The sequence below is a fragment of the Acomys russatus genome, chromosome 18 (assembly GCF_903995435.1).
Source record: "Acomys russatus chromosome 18, mAcoRus1.1, whole genome shotgun sequence".
Lineage (NCBI taxonomy): Eukaryota > Metazoa > Chordata > Mammalia > Rodentia > Muridae > Acomys > Acomys russatus.
In genome coordinates this window covers 25,786,067-25,806,589 of record NC_067154.1, presented here as the reverse complement: position 1 = coordinate 25,806,589, position 20,523 = coordinate 25,786,067, and the positions used below count along the sequence as shown (strand labels likewise).

Here is a 20,523-nt window from a genome sequence, read left to right as displayed (position 1 = left end):
CTAGGGGAAAGTAATAGGACAGAAGATGGAGGGAGGGTAGGAACAGGAAGATAAAAGCAAGGGAGGAACAACTGTTATTTAATATGACTAAATTATAATACAAAGAAACTTTTGTATTGAAAAAAGTTATTTATATTATAAAGAAAAATTAATAGTTTCTGTTTCATTATTCCCTTTAAACAATGATTGCCTTTCTTTGAAAGTCCCTCCAATTAGGGAGAGGTTGTTAAAGCCTGGTATAGGAAGGAATATGAAGAGGGAAAATTAACACTAAAGTCCTACTAACACTAAAGGCTACACAGAGAAACCCAGTTTCAAAAACCCAAGAAAACAGAAAAAGAAAAAGGCATATGCAAACATATTGCAGTAGAAGTTCCCTAAAATATTTACAGATACATATCTAAACAGAGTTTTAATAGTTACATTCAAGTGGCAAGAGAATATCCAAAGTAGAATAAATACAAGCAAAGAAAAATTCCAGTATCAGGAGTACTGTACAAGTTTCTCAACTGTTGGTCTATGGGATCTCATATACAACTGAAACATTACAATCCATTGGCAATACCTTTGGTTACTCTCTAGAACTTGTGTGTAATACCCTGTTCCTGAATACACAACACACCAGAGTCATGGAACATGGAGAAATCAAGTACTTATCTGGAATTTTCATCCCTACTGTCTAGAAGTTACAGAGCTGGGAGGTGCTTCCAGAGGAGAAAAAATATCATCAGTTTTATCCAGCTGTGAACTTTGCAAGCTACAACAATGTCTGACGTGGCACAATATGACCACTAGGACAATAAAGGCACAAATTTTATTGGGACAACTAGTAACTTTCTGACTGGATCTAAGGCTTACTTCATTAAATGGAGCACTCATCTAACATTGTTAAAGAGGGCAAGAAGAAGTGGCTAGAAAGATCGTAAGTCATGAAGCATACATAACACAATGCTATCAATCTACTAATTGGGCATAGCATTACAATGATTTCTAATAATTTATTTCTATGCCCATAGACAAAGCATCACTTAACCCTCCTCCGAGCTTATCCTTGCAGTAGATGGAAAATAACACAGAGCTTATCAATCACCATAGGAGATTAGTAAGTGGTCAGCCCTAGAGGGGATATTGCTATAATTTCCTACTACACAGAGAACTTCTTGGGAGTGGAGGTGGAAATATTGTTGAGATAGATAGAGGTGGCAGACAACTTCAAAGAAACAGTGTTCCCAAACAAAGCAGTGGATTTACATGAATGAAATCACAGCTATTGTGACAACAGTCACGGGACTTTTTATCACAGCTTGAGTCAAACAAAAGTCACCACAGTGAAGAGGTTCAGAAGGTAGGTACTAAATCTCAGCATTTAATAGCTACTGGAAGAGGACAGGCCAGCTACTATTAATGATATATCTTTAATGATGTCCTTGTAAGTCAACCACATGCCAGGGCATTTCTCATTCCCAAAAGTAAATGGGCTACAGAGATTGAACCCAGAACCCTATATATGCTAGTTTTGTACTCTATTAGTTATGTATACATTCTTAATTTACTTTGTTCGAAAAAAAAAAACTTGTTTCCATCAGCATATCCAATCATTGAAATGTACAGGCAGAAGGTCCAATAATGAGTTTAATTCTAAGACAAATTATGCAAAGAAGTTTTGTTCTTTGTCTCTGGTATAAGCTAAGATCACATTTTCTAGATTTGTTTTCAAATAGATCATATGATGATAACTGAATATTGATCAATACAAAGTGAGGTGAGTTTTATACAAAGTATTTGAAAATAATCATCTTTCATGGGTTATCATCTCTCTTTCAATACTAGCCACCTGCATGATAATATCAAACCTGAAAGTGGGTTGCATATCAGGAACACACAATGCTTCATGTAAATTGAGACACAGCTGGTTGTATTTCACAGTGAATCTGTTGTATTAATTGAATTACTCTAATATGTAGGAATTATGCTTTGAAATGGAGTGCTGCCAAAGGGGGAAATTAAGTAAAGCATGTGGTATAAAATTAGTAGTCACATTACACAATATTGATATGAGACATAACATCTTAGTTATGCATTGTCAAAACACACAGAAAATTATTTCCTGTGATAACACAAAATAGACACTGTCTATTACTTTTAATGCTTCCTGGAAAAGCAGGGTTGCTAAAGCAGATTGTTAGTAATAGTGTTGGGTTGTTATCACATTGTGGGATGAGTTGCTAAGTAAAATAGATTATTCCAGGCCAAAAAATAAATGTCTGGTTTTAAACAAAGGTGCAAAGGAACAGATTGAGGAAAGATCACATTGAATTATAAAACCTCATTGTATCAGTACAAAATAAATATGAAGAGATTTCTCTACTCATCATCCAAAAAGTTGAAAAATGAATTTCAGAACTGAACCCTAATGTCTCTGAGTTATATTGTTTAATTTGAATGGCCAGGTAAAGAAATGCTGCCTGAAGAAATTACCTTTGATAAAAATACTGATACTGCCCGAGAAAAGACTAGAAGCAGACATTTCAGAAGCAGAAGGAATCAACTTGTGATGCTATTCATGTTATGAATTCTTTGCTTCTGTAAGCAAATTATGCATTATAGTATGCTTCCTAGAGATATCCAGAGTCCTGGGTAGTATCTATATTCCCTACTTCAGATTTTTTTTTGTGTGTATTCAGTTGAATATCGATAGGCATTGCTTATTTTATTTCAGAGGAAAAGGATTAGAAGCCATTGTTCATCCCAATCAACACTTTCATTGTACTGCAATGAGAGTATTCCAAAATAAAAACTATTTCAATAGGTAGGACCCATGAAACCAGAATAGCAAGCCTTACCTGAGGTTTATTTATAGCATGAAGCAAGAGGAGAGCTTTTTACTAGCTCACTGACAGAACACTGTGTGATCAAGGAATAAATCTCCATCTACAGTAAAAGTCACTGAGTTCTGAGGGTTGTTTTAAGCATGGTACAATTAAAGAGAAACAGAGTAACATAATTTTTAATATAGCTACTGTAAAATATCAAAAATCAAAAAACAAAACAACAACAACAAACCTGATTCCTGTCCTCCAAGGTTTCTGTGTAATAAAACTAATATATGGTCCTTCAACTAACAGCAAGGAGAAGCTGTCTGTAACCCCAAAACAGTAAACTCCCGATCACTTTCACCTGCTACAGCGAAACGGCCTCATAAACAAAGACAGCTTCCCAGAGTACAGCTGCAGCCACTGGAGAGCAGTGAGTGAGAACACATTCAAGATAAAGCCTCAGTATCCACATTGTTTACTGAGGGAAGGAATCCCACCCAGGGTACCGCTACAGTGCCACTCATCCTTTTACTACTGTAGCAGTGCATTTTGTTTGGCAAATCAATGATATCAGGCTTGTCCTCTGAGAAAGAGAAGTAAATTAAGAAACATGTTAAAGAAAATGTAAAACCCACGATCTTACTTCTCCATGTCTATGTCACCCCCCCTTTTTTTTTAATTAAAGAGAAAAGCTTTGTGTGTGTGTGTGTGTGTGTGTGTGTGTGTGTGTGTGTGTGTGTGTGTGTGTGTGTGTTTGAGACAAGATTTCTCTGCGCTGTACTGGACTCACTTTGTAGACCAAGCTAGCCTCAAACTCACAGCGATTCTCCATACTCCTGGCTCTGCCTCCCAAGTGCTGGGATTGAAGGCATGCAGCACCACGCCTGGCACATTTTTTAAATTAATTAAACATTTATTTTATTTTTTACATATATATTTATATCATTAGACCTATATACAATAAACTACATATAGCAAGAAGGACCATGAGACAATCAGGAATTATGTAAATGTCATATTCTTAGTGTTTTGGCTCTTTGTATTAGACAGCCTTGAAGAAAACATTTTCTTATCTTGGTGCATCTAAAATTCTGAAGGTAGATCAATCTCCATCATATCTTGTCATTATCAACTTAAAACATCTTTCTAGACCTAAAACATTGAACCCCTAAACAACTAAGCTTCATTGTAAAACTAAGCTACCTGGTCTTCAACTCCATCAGAAGCTTGAGAAGAAGTAACTCCTTCTATGTTTCTTTTAAGGCTAAGAGTCAAGTTAAGATATACTGACCCACTTAATACTGTTATTTCTAGGTAAACTGCTTTGAATATGCACACACAGACACACACACATACGCACACATACACACACACACACACACAAACAGAGACAGAGACAGTCAGACAGACAGGCAGACAGAAAGAAAGACAGACAGAAAGAGACAGAGACAGACAGAGAGACAGATGGAGATAGTGAGACAGAGAAACAAAGAGACAGAGACAGGAAGACAGAGAGACAGAGAGACTCAATGTCCTTAGTTAACAGGGAAATGCAAAATAAAATGATTCTGAGATTCCATCTTACACCTACCAGAGTGAGCTTACTCAGACCTTGGAAAACATCATGGTATATAAGTGAATATTAGTCCAACATAAAAACTAATATATTTCAAAGGCTAGAGCGGTTTTTCTTTTTCCAAAATTTGAAATTTAGATAAATGTTATATTATTCTAAAGGTGTGTATCCTGGTATTTTTATGAGAAAAATATTATTTCAAACTTGCTTTAAATTATTTAATATAACATGTAGTAACCCACGTACCTATGATAACATAGTACAATGATCATAGCCATGGTGTAATCTGGAAGCTCTAATATCTAATATCTAAATGACAGTGTTATGGGAGGAGAATAAGCAATGAAAATGGGAACAAAACACATGAATACTTATATGGCACAAAACTGGACATATATCTGGCAACTATATACATTATACATGCTTTCATTTCATTTTTATTTTTTACGAAACTTTAAGCATCCTGAAGTGTTCCTTGTGTTGGTACTTAATATAAACTATTTGCTTTTTACTCTAAGCTATATTTGCGGATTCAGTTCTTTTATTTTAAATAATTTTAATTAAATATAGTGACATATACATTTATATTATTACACATATATACAATAAGCCACCTACAGCAAGAAGAACAATTAAATGATCAGGAATTACATATATGCTACACTCATAGTGTTTTGGCTATTTTTTAAACTCCATTCTTTTTTACATTCTCATTTCCTTCCAGTTTATGAATCATATTCTTTAAAATTTCTGACCAGCTTTCCCCTTACCATTCCTCTTACTGTTTTCTGTGATTATAATTATATCTTTTAAAACTTTTATGCAGTTCATTCTTTTAGTTCTTCATTTATTTTGTTGAGAAATGTTGATTAACAGAGAAAGAATTTCTCTTCAAATTTTCACTTTATTAATATTATATATTTCTATTTGAATTGTATTTGGGAAAATTGTATGAAAGAAAATGTTATAACATTAATGTATGGTACAACTTAGGTACAAAGAGGAACTTCCTGATTTAAATTTTTTTTTCTTTCTTTCTTTCTTTCTTTCTTTCTTTCTTTCTTTCTTTCTTTCTTTCTTTTTTGTATTAAGTAATGCCTGATTTCTGCTTCCCAGAAGGGAAGATTCATGTCTCTGATAGATTAGGTGCAATTTTGCCTGCAGTTAGATGACAGTAGAAATAGTCTACGTGCTATGATATGAAATAAGGCATAATAGATTTTGAGGACCTTCTAACAGTATTTCATCTATTTTTTCTCTCCTGCAATTTTGTAAGTTGTCTGGACTGTAGATATAAGATTATATTATCAATAAACATTGAATTTAACTAAGAATTTTATATTTCTGGTGTATATAGATTTAAGACAAATATTACACCATTAAAATTAATTATTGAAAATGATTTCCGGTACTGATGAGTGAGGATATTTCTATAATATAAAACCTCTGATGTGAAACATGAGAGGAAATAATATTTTATATTCAGTAAGTAAATTAATTTACCAATAAAATAATTGGATAATTGTTTCTAAATAAATCTTTTTACAACTTTAGTTTCTTTTTCTATTTTATCATTCATTAGAGTACTTACATTTGGACAATCTTAGTATGCAGTCACCTTAACTATATTTTTTTGTAGTGTATGACAGAATCTTTAAGTTTTAAAAAATAAAACTGTATTGGGAAAAAAACACACCAAATAAGAAAAACCTCAAGGTTATCAAACAATATAAACGTATGTCAAAAAAATAAAAAGAATTGTGATAGATTCACCTATAACATAGCTCTGAAACTTAATTGCTGATGTTTGGTTGAATAAAGTGTCAAACATAATATATCATTGATAAATTTATAAAAAATAGTATTATTTACATATATAACAAAATATTTCCTCAGACTGTCAAGAGCTACATAATGTGCTTGCTAGCCATCTTAAAACAAATAGTTAAAAACAAAATGAGCTACTAGAGTTTTATGCTTTTATTTAAAATTTTCAGTTCTAGATACTATACTTACAGTGTATACTCTTTACAGAGTAGAAAATAGGGAAAAATAGTTGGGGACAAAATTACTGGACAAACTATATTCTAAGCAAAACTAGAAACTTGAGAGGGCACTGTACTCTCTTTACACTGTAACACATTTTAAAAGAAAAAAGCAAGGAAGTTAAAATTGCAGAAAGGATTACCTGCATTTTAGTTAGAGATTACTATGGATCTTATCAGACAATTTCAATATGGATATGGTTTAATGGTATCTGTTCATTAAGAATGTGTTTGTTATTTTAATATAATTTATTCACCTTACATCCCTATTGTAATCTCCTCCATTCTTGTATTTCTGTTCCCACCCTCCCTCCCTCTTTTGCCCTGTTCCCCTCCCCTAGACCTCTGACAGATGGGGTCCTCCAACCTCACCATCTGAACACAACTTATCATGTCTCATCTGGACAACATGCATCTCCTTCCTCTATGTTTCCACCGAGCCTCTCTGCCAAGGGTCATTGATCAAATCGAATAGCAGGTACCAGAGTCCTGTCAGAGGCAGCCCCCTCAACCCCCACCAGTTCCACACATGGAGAATGAGCTGTCCATTGGCTACATCTGAACAGGGGATCTAGGTTCTTGGCTTGCAAAGTCCTTGTTTGGCGCATCAGTTTGTGCAGGCTCCCCTGGATCCAGAACTGTCAGTCTTAGATGCACAGATACTGAAACATTGAAATTAAGATGAACAATTATAGGTCTTCGATGACAGTGGCCAGATGTTTGGAAGAAGAGTCAGGCAGTTTAACTGCAGTGGGGGAGCAGAAATTTCACTTGGGGGAGTTAAGTCATCTGTGGTAATATAATACTATTTGAGTTAATCACAAGTGAGTACACTCAGTGCTACTGAAATGTTAACCATATAATGAGTAAAATGACGAATATTGGGTAGTATATACTTTAGCATTCTTTGATATACTAATAATAAAACTCTATGTTGGTTATACATTTTTTAAAAAAATATGGCATATATATTGACTTCTAAAAAAATAATGTGTATTGGAAGCCTGGTGTTCATGTGGATGTTATGGAGCTGCCACACCATGTTTGCAGAACTTACTAGGTCTGATTAAAGACCATACAGTGATTTTGGCCGTTTTGACCCTATAGTTCATATGCTCTTTAATCATCATGCGTTTGTTATGGGGGATGTCACTAATAAATTATCTATCCACTAATACTTTTAGAATGAATATGAAAATGTATGCCTGTGTGCATGGATGGTGAGAAAGAAAGAAAGAAGGAGAGAGAGAGAGAGAGAGAGAGAGAGAGAGAGAGAGAGAGAGAGAGAGAGAGAGAGAGAACAAATAGAGCAATATAAACTCTAATAAGAGGAAAATAATTTTAAAATAATTTTAAAATTAAGGGGATGATCTCTGAGGACTTTTAAATAGAGACAGGTTAAGAAAGAAAAATGTAATGGGAGGATACAAGAGATAAGAGATGAGATAACAATTGAGATGTAATATGAATAAATTAATAAAATATATTTAAAAAAAGAAAGAAAGGAAAACTTGAATGAGGCAAAATATAGTAAGGGCGAGAATGAGAAAGACAGTGGGCTAGGATTTATTCAGAGCTAAATACTACATGACAAAGCAGTATCTCCATGTTGTATTGAAAGTCCTGGATGCACAATTAGATAAATCATGTGGTAATGTAAAAAGATAAAATATCATCCTCTGAATGGAAACTGTAAGCCTTTTCTTTTAGGATATGGTTCAAATTGGTATAGCCAGAATTTAAAGAATCCTATAAAAGGTTTTAACTAATAACCATGCAGTTAATAGAATACAAGCTGAGCACACATGTATTATATGTATGTATGTATGTATGTAGAATATATACAAAGTGTATGTAAAATCAATTTGATGTAAAATCATGAAAATGAGTAAAATTTAAACAAAGGTAACAAAGCTGAAATCCATACACTAAAAGGCACAAAAATTATTGAAATAATTACACTTATATAAAAGAGCAAAAAGATATCCCAATCTTGTCACTATTACAACTCTACGTATCCAACAGATGTGATAGAGGGTTTATAATGTCATGGCTATTTTCCCTGAACTAAATGTTTTAATTGATATCAGTAAATAAATGTAACTTAATCAAAATTGCTACAGCACCACTAAAATAAGAAAATTAGAGGAACAACATATACTAACACTTAACATTGTACCTATCTAGACAAACTGAAACAAGCATGATGACCAACATATGTAACACTACTATACAATTGAGGGCAAAAATAAATGAACACATTTTTGCAAATGAATTTAAGCTATACAAGTATAAATAAGTAAGGACATTAAACATTAATGAAATGTGGTTGAGGGAATGGAATTTCACTCATGCTTCATCACATAATACCAAATTTAATTAAAATTCTTAGAAAAATTTAAAAGGAGGATAATCATACCTGAAATACATAAACTTGTAGTTGATCCAAATAGCAATTTGACAAAAATAAAGATAATATGACTATATCAATTTTAAACTATTATGCTGTAATTCATAACATTATGTTTGGCACATCCACTCATGGACAGGGAAGTGCTTACAAATCATGTATTTCTATATGGGCTTTAAAATGGATAATAAAAAGGCAATTAAATACATAAAAAAATTAAGTAGGTACATCTCCAAAATACAAGCTAATTTTTTAATAATAATTATCAGTTTTTAGTCCAATATTCTTCAACAACACAGAAATAAGTATCACATACAGTGATATTTATTCATATAGGAATGTAAAACATTTTAAATTATTCATCAAAAAATGGAAATTATACCATGAATGGATAAAGATGAAAAGTTGGAAACCTCGAATATTGTTGAAGAAGATGTGAAATGCTGTATGTACTTTGAGGATGTTTTTCCATCCTATAAGCTGTTGAATATAGTGTCATCATGTGACTCAGAAATTATGATCTCATACATCAGTATATATTTATAGATCTTTATATGTATAAAAATATGATATACTGAATGTATCACATGTCCATTAAAAATGTGGTGAAATATTCACCACCCAACTATTCCTATTAAATCCATAGCATAAGCATCAAATATGCTAGTTAAATGGCGACTATGTGAAGAATTGTACCATATTCATACTTTTGTTCATTAGTATATGAAATTATTACAATATTTATATATATCCAACATCCACAAACATTCAAAACAAAATTAAAAATAATAAATTCATCAAGGAAATAAAAATCAATAACAAATTGACCAGTTGATATTATTTTATATTTATACTTAATTTTAAGAAAATGTACTTTTACACAGTGGAGATTAATGATTACCTCTTCTTGAGTGGTTGGGTGGTATGAATGAAAAGTAATTGCTTAAGTAGACACTATTTTTGGAATTAAGAAAATTTTCTAAACTTATTGGAGTTTATAAAATTGCCATAGATATCATTGTCTATATTGAAAATCAGTGTGTTGGAGCCTATCATTGAATTAATTTGTATTTTAAAGTTATCATATTTAAAAATAGTATTATTGGATTTTCTCATTTTTTCTTTTATATAACTGACAAAACATAATTGGAGAGAAGGGGTTTTGGCTCATGTATCTGAAGAATGAATTTTATCATGGCAGGAGGAAGTAGTGTTGGACAATAATTGGTCTGCAGCACTGATCAAAAAGCAGAGAAGGAAGTAAGCACACCTGATACCTTTTCTCATTTTTAACTATGTTCTATCATCCATGCACTGTGACAGTGCCACCCATATTTGATGCGCCTTCTTCACCTACATTATAGCATCACTGGGATTCCACCACAGGATTCCAAATTCTCTTACATTGTCAGGGCAGATTAGTCATAACACAACACAGTCTTTCACTTCAATTCCCATGAGAGTTAAATTGTAGGAAAGCATAGCAAATTATTCTGGGGATATAAAATTATGGAAGTTGTTGGTTTCGCTGAAGAGAGCATTTATTTTGGCTGCCATTGTGAAAATGAATTGTTTTTCTGCTTTACAATTAAATTGGTGATTTTGGAGTAGATATAAAGAGTTGAAGTATACATTCATTGTACTTTCTATGAGGAGGAAAGAGCAGATATGGATTCCAAATGTAGCAAAGGTTTCAGATAGGTCAACTAAATAGTTTATTTTGTTCTGTGAATGTACAAGTTTTAAATAATATAACAGGAAAAAATATGATGTAAGGTGTAGATGATGCTGTAAAGAAAAGTTTACTGCTAATTGAATATAGAATAATGCCTACTGTAGCTGACAAATATATTTGTAAACAAAAAAAGAATGGTCTTTGCTATTAAAAATATTCTTTGAATGTCAGGTTTTATAATTAAGAATATGGAGGATATATTTGTGTGTGTGTGTGTAATTTTTATTCTGAATTTTTAAAAATAGGTAATATCTAAAGATCCAATTGCCTCACCTACACTTTTATTCTTTTTCTAGAGAAATATCTCTCTCTTTTTTTTTTTTATGGAAACCAAGCAACCATCTTTAGAAAATAATCCTCAAGCCCTCTCAAATAATAAATAATGTTTTATAGTTCCTATAGTTTATTGTAAAATCTACTTGTACTGTGTATTAAATGAAATATAATTGGAATTCTAACTAATATAGATAATAAAAACATAAAAAAATAGAAAAAAATGGCTAGGGAGGACAGTGCACCAACCTGGGCTGCGGTCACATAATGCCATTGACTGGTTAGACTACAGAACATATTTTGGTTTTGGCAGATTTGCATAAAGGGAGTCAAGACAAAAGAATCATCACTTCCTCTGTTTTACTGGGCTCATACGTAGTTGTCTTCCCACTGTTTCCTTGCATGACAGAACTAACATGTCAATGGCATATTTAGAATAGCTCTCACCCATTCATGAGGCCTCCTCTTTGTTGTTTAACCACATTCTGAAAGGTCTAGTTCCTAAGGCCACCATAAGTGGACTTTGAATTCCAACATTTGTATTTTGGAAGGGCTTCAAAATGATTTACAGTAAGTAGGTGGGTGTGAAAACAAAAATCACCCACTAGCATGTTTTCTAGAAGACAAGCTTTTCAGGTGACAAATAGAGTAAGCAAATACATAGGCATGGTGCGGTTACCATTGAGACTTCTTTACAAACAAATTGTAATTTGGCTGAAATTTATGAAGGAAAAAAAATGCAATAAGAACTTCAAAGCACTTAGTTGTCCCAGCAATGATTTTTCCATGTGTGGAGTTTTCAGTGAAGAACCTTAATCATCCTTAGCCTGTGGCAAACCTTATTTTGTTTTCTGAATACTGATATGAAGGAAAAATAAGACAAAATGATGTATCTGACTTAAACATTGAGAAAAGGGACAAATTCATAATTTCAGAAGGAAATAAATGATCTAAAAGACAAATATGGGTGCAGAGTTCCTATTTAAAATAACCTACAAAAAAATCCAGTTAGACCAGCACCATTTGTTGAAGATGCTATCCTTTGTCCATTGAATAGATTTGGCTTCTTTGTCAAAAATCTGGTGACTATATGTGTGTGGATTCATGTCTGGGTCTTCAATTCGATTCCATTGATCAACCAGCCTGTTGCTGTGCCAGTACCATGATGTTTTAATTACTATTGCTCTATAGTACAGCTTGAGATCAGGTATGGAGATTCCTCCTGAGGATCTTTTATTGTATAAGATTGTTTTAGCTATTCTGGGTTTTTTGTTTTTCCATATAAAGTTGAGAATTGACATTTCAATGTCTTTAAAAAATTGTGTAGGTATTTGATAGGGATTGCATTGAATACTTGTCACCATGCACTAAACTCAAGTCCAAATGGATTAAAGACCTCAATATAAAACCAGAGACACTACATCAGTTAGAAGAAAAAGTGGGGAAGAGCCTGGAACACATTGGCACAGGAGACAACTTTCTGAACAGGACACCAACAGCCCAGGCCTTAAGGTCAACAATTAATAAATGGGACCTCATGAGGCTGAGAAGCTTTTGTAAGGCAGGAAACACTGTCAAAAGAACAAAGCAACAGCCTACAGACTGGGAAATAATCTTCACCAACCCTACATCTGACAAAGGTCTAATATCCAAACTTTATAAAGAACTCAAGAAATTAAACGCCACCAAACCAAATAACCCAATTGTGAAATGGGGCTCAGAATTAAACAGAGAATTCTCAACAGAGGAATATCAAATGGCTGAGACACACTTAAAGAAATGCTCAAAGTCTCTAGTCATCAGAGAAATGCAAACCAAAAACAACTCTGAGATTCCATCTTACACCCATCAGAATGGCTAAAATCAAACATTCAAGGGACAAGACATGCTGACGAGGATGTGGAGAGAGAGGAACACTCCTTCATTGCTGGTGGGAATGCAAACTAGTACAGCCACTTTGGAAATTTATCTGGTGCTATCTCAGAAAACTGGGAATAGGGCTTCCTCAAGACCCAGCTATTCCACTTCTTGGAATATACCCAGAAGATGCTCCAGCACACAACAAGAAAATTTGCTCAACCATGTTCATAGCAGCCTTATTCATAATCGCCAGAACATGGAAACAACCTAAGTGTCCCTCAGTAGAAGAATGGATAAAGAAACTGTGGTACATTTACACTATGGAATACTATTCAGCTATTAAAAACAAGGAATTCCCCAAATTTGTGGACAAATGGATTGAACTAGAAATGATCATAATGAGTGAGCTAACCAAGAAGCAGAGAGACTCAAATGGTATATATTCACTTATAACTGGCCACTAGCCCAAGGGGCAGGTCCCATGAAAGTCTGCACTTACCAGGAAAGTGGGATAGAGGTGAGAATATCCTATTGAGACTCTAGGTGAAAAAAATATAGGGGATAGGAAAGTAGGTGGATCCAGAGGGTCCTAGAAACCTACAAGAGGAACATTATGATGGGTGGATCTGAGCCCAGGGGTTTTGCTTGATCTAAGGCACCAACCAAGGACAAAACGTGCACTTATCATCAAACCCCTACCCAGATCTAGCCAAGTGACAGAACGTTCTCCACAGTTAAGTGGAGACTGGGGACTGACTTTCACAGGATCACTGATGCCCCATATTTGGCCATGTCCCTTTGTTGGGGAGGCCCAATGGCACTCAGAGGAAGGATAGCAGACTACCAAGAAGAGACTTGATACCCTAGCACCATATTCAGGGGGAGGAGGTCCCCCTTTGTCACAGCCATAGGGAAGGGGGATTGGGGTGAAGGTGGGAGGGAGGGAGGAATGGTAGGATGCATGGGATGGGATAGAAAATGAGATGTAATATGAATTATTTTATTTTTCAATAAAAATGTGTTAAAAAACAAAACAAAATAAATAAATAAATAAATAAAAACAACAACAAAAAAAAAAACCCTACAAAATAAAAAAACAAAACAAAAAACACTGGGTAGTTTCACAAAGCAGAAAATGAAAGAAATGAATAATCTAAAATACAACAGATTAAAACTTAAAAATACGAAGACGCCACTATACATTTTGAAATCTCCTAATAAATCATTTATCTAATTCCAGACAAATAAGGAAAACTATTAACATAACCCAGATTTAACTTTTTAAAAAAAATCAAGAGAAAAACTGAACTAATCTTCAAATTTATCCCGAGTGAATTCTTATGACTAGTTGGATTCATACTTGACTTTACATAAAATTTAAAAAACCATAAAGTTAACATATATAGGTAGCAGCTGAGAGTAGTGGTAAATATGAAAAAATATTATGTCTTGACTTTATTTCAAGAGATTCTGACTAAAAAGTCTCAGTTCTACATGGTCCAAACTTTTAAATGAAGATCAATGAAGTTCCAGACACTTAGATTCATAATTGTATGTGAAATAACAATGCTCTTTACATCTTTTATTTTGAACATTCAATGAAACTTACAAGGTGCTAATGATGTCTCAATTTTATATAAAGCAAATTCACAGTATAACATACAGTAACAGTATATATATATATATATATATATATATATAATTTTTCCTAAAATACTATTTTGTAGAATTTTATTTTTTTCTTGATCTGTTTTTAATATTCTTTGTGTAAAAGAAAGCCAAATGTCCTTCTTATATAGTGTAAAGTGAAGGCATTACATATAAGTTGTCACACTAACAAATGTTTACCATATTTAAAATACCCTTCTATCTTTATATACTCCCAATTATTTATAATATTCATTCTCAGGCAGTGACTTGTGGTCAATATGATGCATAATTAGGAATAAGTCCAGTTCTAGAGATTTCCTTACTTGCAAATCCTTTTTCCTGAAAGTTTTTTTCTGATTGTTGATGTTGTTTTTATGTATCACAGATGGCAACAATCATAGAAATCAGTACAGCAATCAAAGGGATCAGTTGTAGGATGCAGCTTTGTCAGGGTCATTGGATGCACCACTGACTAAATTGTAACAACATCTGACAGCAAATGTTGATTCTGCTTACTAATCAGAAAAGATCAAGACAGAGAGTGACCTACAGTTCTAAGAGAAATAAGAAAGGTTTTTTTTGGATTTTGTTTTAAATATGACAGAAATTTATTTTCATCAAGAATATTATATAGTAAATATTCAGACTCTGGAATTTCAAAAACGTAGTGTTCATAATATTCCTGATAGTTTCCTGCGGACTGGTTAAGATATTGGGTAGAACAAGAATGCCACAAGAACATCAACAGAGTCAACTAACCTAGGCCCACGGGGCCTACAGAGACAGAAGCACTCAACAAAGAGCACGCATGGACTGGACCTAAAGCCTCTATACATATGCAACCAATGGGCAGTTCGATTTCATGGGGGTCGTTTAGTAAGTCTAGTGGGTGCTATCTCCAACATGGATTCTGCTGCCTGTTTTTGATCACTTCGGCCTAAAAGGGCTGCCTTCTCTGACCTCAGTAGATAAGGAGGAACTCAGTTCTGATGTTCTGGATGTTTTGGGGTGGGTCGATGGGGTGGCTCCCCTTTTCTGAGGAGAACTAGAGGTGGGATGAGATAAGAGAGGGGTGGGACTGGGAGGAGAAGAGGGAGGGGGCTATGTTCTGCATGTAAAGTGAATCTATAAGTTAAAAGTTAATTTAAACAAAAAGATAAATGCAAAATCTGCTGGAAAGGTAATTTGGCTCCTTACTAATTAGTTCATTCAAAAATTGCCTATTTTGAAATTTTCTAATAAACCGTTTGAATTCAAGTGAATATAACCCTCACTATTTTGTTTGTGAAAACTCATCATGGGTACATTTAGAGGAAGTGATGCTATGAATTTCCACATAATTTCAGTATTTTTTCAAAATAATTTCAACTTTTTGTTTGTTTGATGCTGATGTTTGAACGTGGGGTGTGCTTTGCTAATCAAGATCTCTTATTAATCTACATCTCTGTGACATGAACTGCAGCTTTGAGGTATTTAAATACTCTTCCTGCTCTTTTCTTTATTTTGTTATCATCTACTATATAACAAAGTTTAGCCTTTTTTACAGAGTCACTTCATGTTTCCTTAACAGTGGTCTCACTATGCCATTTTCTGTAGGTAACAATGAATTGCTGATTTGAGAATCCAATGACCCTCAATTAACTGAAGAAATCTATACATGAATTTAATAATTCACAAATAAATCTTCATGAGACTAGTTGAGCCATACACATAAGCTTATGTGAACCACATATGTGCAGTACCTTGTGGAAGCAAGAAAAGAGTATCAACTCTTTTAGTAACAATGTTCTCGGTGCTTGCAAACTGTCATATAGATGCTTATCTGACTGTAAGTTGTCTGAGAGAGCGGTAAGAGTTCTTATCTACTGAGTGATCTCTGGAGCCTCACAGAATTCTTCTTGGTGTTGTAATGCTATATTTAAGTTATAGGTATTTCCTCTGAAAACAATCACAAGTGAGATGAAAAGCCACAGGTTGCGTTATGGAAAGCTGGGATCATTGAACTTCAGAAGAACAAGATGTGTCCCTTTGTTGAGTAAAGAAGAGTAAATAGTCTATACTCAGAAGAAAGCTAAGTGAATATTTCCATCTAATACTACTGCATTACACCTGTTAAGCAATTCAAATATAATATAAAATTGTCATTAATTCTGAGAACCAAATATGTAATATTTAGAAAAAAATAATTACTATTATGCCATACCTCTTTTATTACACACTCATAAAATATTATTAAATGGCATTACTCAAGGTTATAAACACATTTGAGGTATCTGTGGGTAGTTTATTCTACCTTAAATGACACCTAAACTTTGGGTTTTAAACAGTTGAAAGGAGCAGTTCTGTTTTAATCGATCGGTTATCCTCATGGTTCTAGCATCATAGCAGACAAAAACAATAAATGAATGTATTGCAATGAATGGTTTGATAAATTCTGTATTCTGCAAAAGACAGGCTAGTTGATGAGTACACCCAGTCTTACTTTAACTGTCTAAACCAAATTCTAAAATAAGAAAGATAAGAAACTTAGGCACCAGCCAAGGACAATACAGGAGGTAAACTTTAAGCCCCTTCCCAGATCTAGCCAATGGTCAGAATATTCTCCACAGTTGAATGGAGAGTGTGATACGACTTTCTCACGTACTCTGGTGCCTCACATTTGACCATGTCCCCTGGAGGAGGAGACCTGGTGGCACTCAGAGGAAGGACAGCAAGTAGCCAAGAAGAGACTTGATACCCTATGAGAATATATAGGGGGACGTAATCCCCCTCAGGAACAGTCATAGGGGAGGGGAATAATGGGAAAATGGGGGGGGGGAATGGGAGGATACAAGGGATGGGATAAGCATTGAGATGTAACAAGAATAAATTAATTAAAAAAAAAAGAATTTCTTTTTTATACCTTACATTGTTTTCTTTTTTATTTAAATGATTAGCATCCATTAATCATACATACCAATGGCGCTTGGTTTGATAGTTCAATAAATGAAATGAGTATGCACTAAGCTTTCTCTCTTAGTGGCCAATATTTCCCTGTAGCACTTCATCGGAGATTGTGACCTGGAAATATTGTCATTATCGATGATGGCCATCTGGATGGAGTTGCACTGGTCTTGCTTAAGCAAATATATTGCTGAGATTTCATGTGTGCCGCTTCCCTGAGTAGAGGTTATTCCATAGCAGATATTCTGGTCCTCTGGATTTTTACTATCTTTCTCTCCCATCTCTTAGAATGTATGCTGAGCCTCAAGCATAAGGGAAGAAAAATAGTTGCTAATCAGTGTGTCCTAATGACCACATATATCTCTAAATTTACAGAAAAATTTCAGTAATTTCATAATCTGCTATGTTCTAACTGAAATTGAGAAAATAATCCTTTCTGCTTCATTATATTTCCTTATAGCACAATGTAAAAATGTGAATTATCTAATATTGTTTTATAATTTATTTTCATCACAGTTTAATTGATTTTTAAAAGTACATATAAAAGCAAAATATGTTTTACTGAATAACAACAATTCATTGTAGAGAATAAACATTCTTCTATAGTTGCAAACACTGCATCACTTCACAATTTATTTTTGCACTTTCTTTAGCATATAAGCAGTTTTTCCATGGGAAGGAGTGAAAAGATGAATGAATGTATAAATTAATGAATGAAAAAGCCTCAGAAGTTGCCTAGTACCAATCACTCTCAATTTATAGCATAGACAGAAGCTTTGATTAATTATTTACATGAGTGATTTCAATGAGATAGAAAACAGAGTAAGTATATAAATAACAGCAGTTTTAGGTGACTCTGATTGTTTTTTATAACAAACGTTACAGCTTATAAACTTGTGATATTTCACATGGAAATTGAAACGTCTAGTGATATATTTATTTAAACCTGTTTGAAGTGATTGGTTTTTGTCTGAATTAAAATTAGAATGAATGTTTGTTGTAAAACTTAGACTACAAAAAAAAAATAATAATGACAGTTTGACATTTCAATAAAAGTAAAAGTGTATATAAAAAAGAAGGAATGTAATTTTTCCATTATACTGAGAGAAGCAAATTGCTTTTAAAAAATATGAGTAAGTTTATATTTAAACTTTTAGCAAGCCCTGTGGCATATCAAGCTTCTCTAGCTGAAATCTGGCCACAGCTCCGCAAATGAGGGACAGAACCGTAATGAGTGTTACATGCTGTTTTTGTCCTTTGTAATTGCATGACCAAAATTAAACCATAAAGATTTTTTTTAAAAAGCAGCTACTCCAAATTAGGTGATTTTTCAACCCAGAGACCCCTAATTATCCAACTAATAATCAGCAAATATTGACTGCACTATATTGGAAAAGCACTGCAGAATGGATTTATAAAATACTTTTCAAACATGTATTTAATCACTACCTAGTCCTTATTTTTTTTCTATGGAGATTTTTACAGGCAATATTTTGAAGGTAGAAAAGCATTTACTCGCTAGGGATTAAAATGTTTCTGGGGTACCATTGACTAAGATTCTGCTTTAGGCTCTTTCTCTTGGGCCCGTGGCCCTGGCAAATGTTGTGGTCTCCGTACTGCCAGGAAGCCCCGCAGTCACCGATGTGCCCAGAAGTGGCATGATAAGCAATAAGAGAAAACCCATTTGGGCACAGTCCTGAAGGCCAATGCTTTTGGAGGTGCCTCTCATGCTAAGGGTATTGTGCTGGAAAAAGTAAGGGTTGAAGGCAAGCAGCCAAATTCTGCTTTCCGGAAGTGTGTGAAGGTGCAGCTCATCAAGAACTTCATGAAGATCACAGCGTTTGTGCCCAATGATGGCTGCTTAAACTTCATTGAGGAAAACGGTGAAGTTCTGGTTGTTGTATTTGGTCAAAAAGGTCATGCTGTAAGTGATATTCCTGGAGTCCGACTTGAGATTGTTAATGTAGCCAATGTGCCTCTTTTGGCCTTGTACAAAGGCAAGAAGGAAAGACTAAGATCATAAATGTTGACAATGCAAACACAGTAATAAACTTTCATATTCTGAAAAAAGGATTCTACATGTAATTTGGATCAGTTTTTAAGCACACCAATTGGCATTGTCTTATTGCTCCCGAGCTTAGAACAAATACAGCAAGTGACTAATGAGGAAAGAGAAGAACTAGACCGATCAAACTTTCAACTGTTCTTTTCCAGACCACCTTCCTCACTGATGATGCTGATGATTAAAAGTTCGTTTTCCAAGAAGTACAGATGTTACACATGCTCAACTTTGGAGCAGATACATATACAGCACTCTAAATGTGAATTCATGAAATCCATTACCCAAGGAGAGTACCCATCACAACACCACCCAAGCACTGTAAAATTAAAGAAAATAAAATTTAGTCCATAACCAGCTAATTTTATTTTACCCCTTTATACTTTATTTCCCTAAAAAATTTTATATAAAATATGGGAGTGTTTCTTGAAAAAAGTATAAGATGTGATATAATATATTTACCATGACAAATTCCATTCTTCTCAACACAAATAACATGTTCATTGGTGAAATCAATCCACAGAATCACAGATACTGGGGTGGATCCACGAATCTCCTTGTGAAGGGAAAATAAATTACATTTTGCAGGTGAGGACTGAAGCTGGAAAAACCAGGCAGAGGGGGAAATGGATAAAGAGAATATAGGGAGATACAAATGAAATTGAGGACATTGGAGGTGTGGAAACAGTGCAATGGAAATGAGAGTGACTTTAGTGAGGACCCCTTAGTAAGGACGGATACAGAGTCTGATCCGGACACTTATGTAGCTAGGCAAGGCTTTCAGTGGTGGCACTGCGTTACACGCTTTTGAGTAGTTGCCCAAGGAACTATAAAACCCATGCCAAATCTAGGAAAGAAGGTCAATTCTGAAAACTTCAGTGTCCCATTTCCAACAACAATGCCCCACACAGAACATAAAGAGGTAAACTAGGACAAACAAGACAGACTCAGAACCTTCCACCTACAATCTGTCCTGCCTGCAAGATGTGCTTGAGCAGTGGTGGCACAGTTTCATTTAGCTTGAGGACAAACTCCACCAGAGTTTGCTCATCCTTTACACTGTCTGGATGGCCATGAACTTGAGGCTGGGCAATCCAAAGACCTAGGGTAGACCCAACCAACCAAACAACCAAACACCCTAATGATATTCTGCTAT

General features: G+C 34.2%; 1 pseudogene; it reads left to right on the top strand.

Moving 5' to 3' along the window:
- The first annotated feature begins 9,234 nt into the window (after window positions 1–9,234).
- Window positions 9,235–19,331, top strand: LOC127202024 (40S ribosomal protein S23-like; annotated as a pseudogene).
- The last annotated feature ends 1,192 nt before the right edge of the window (window positions 19,332–20,523 follow it).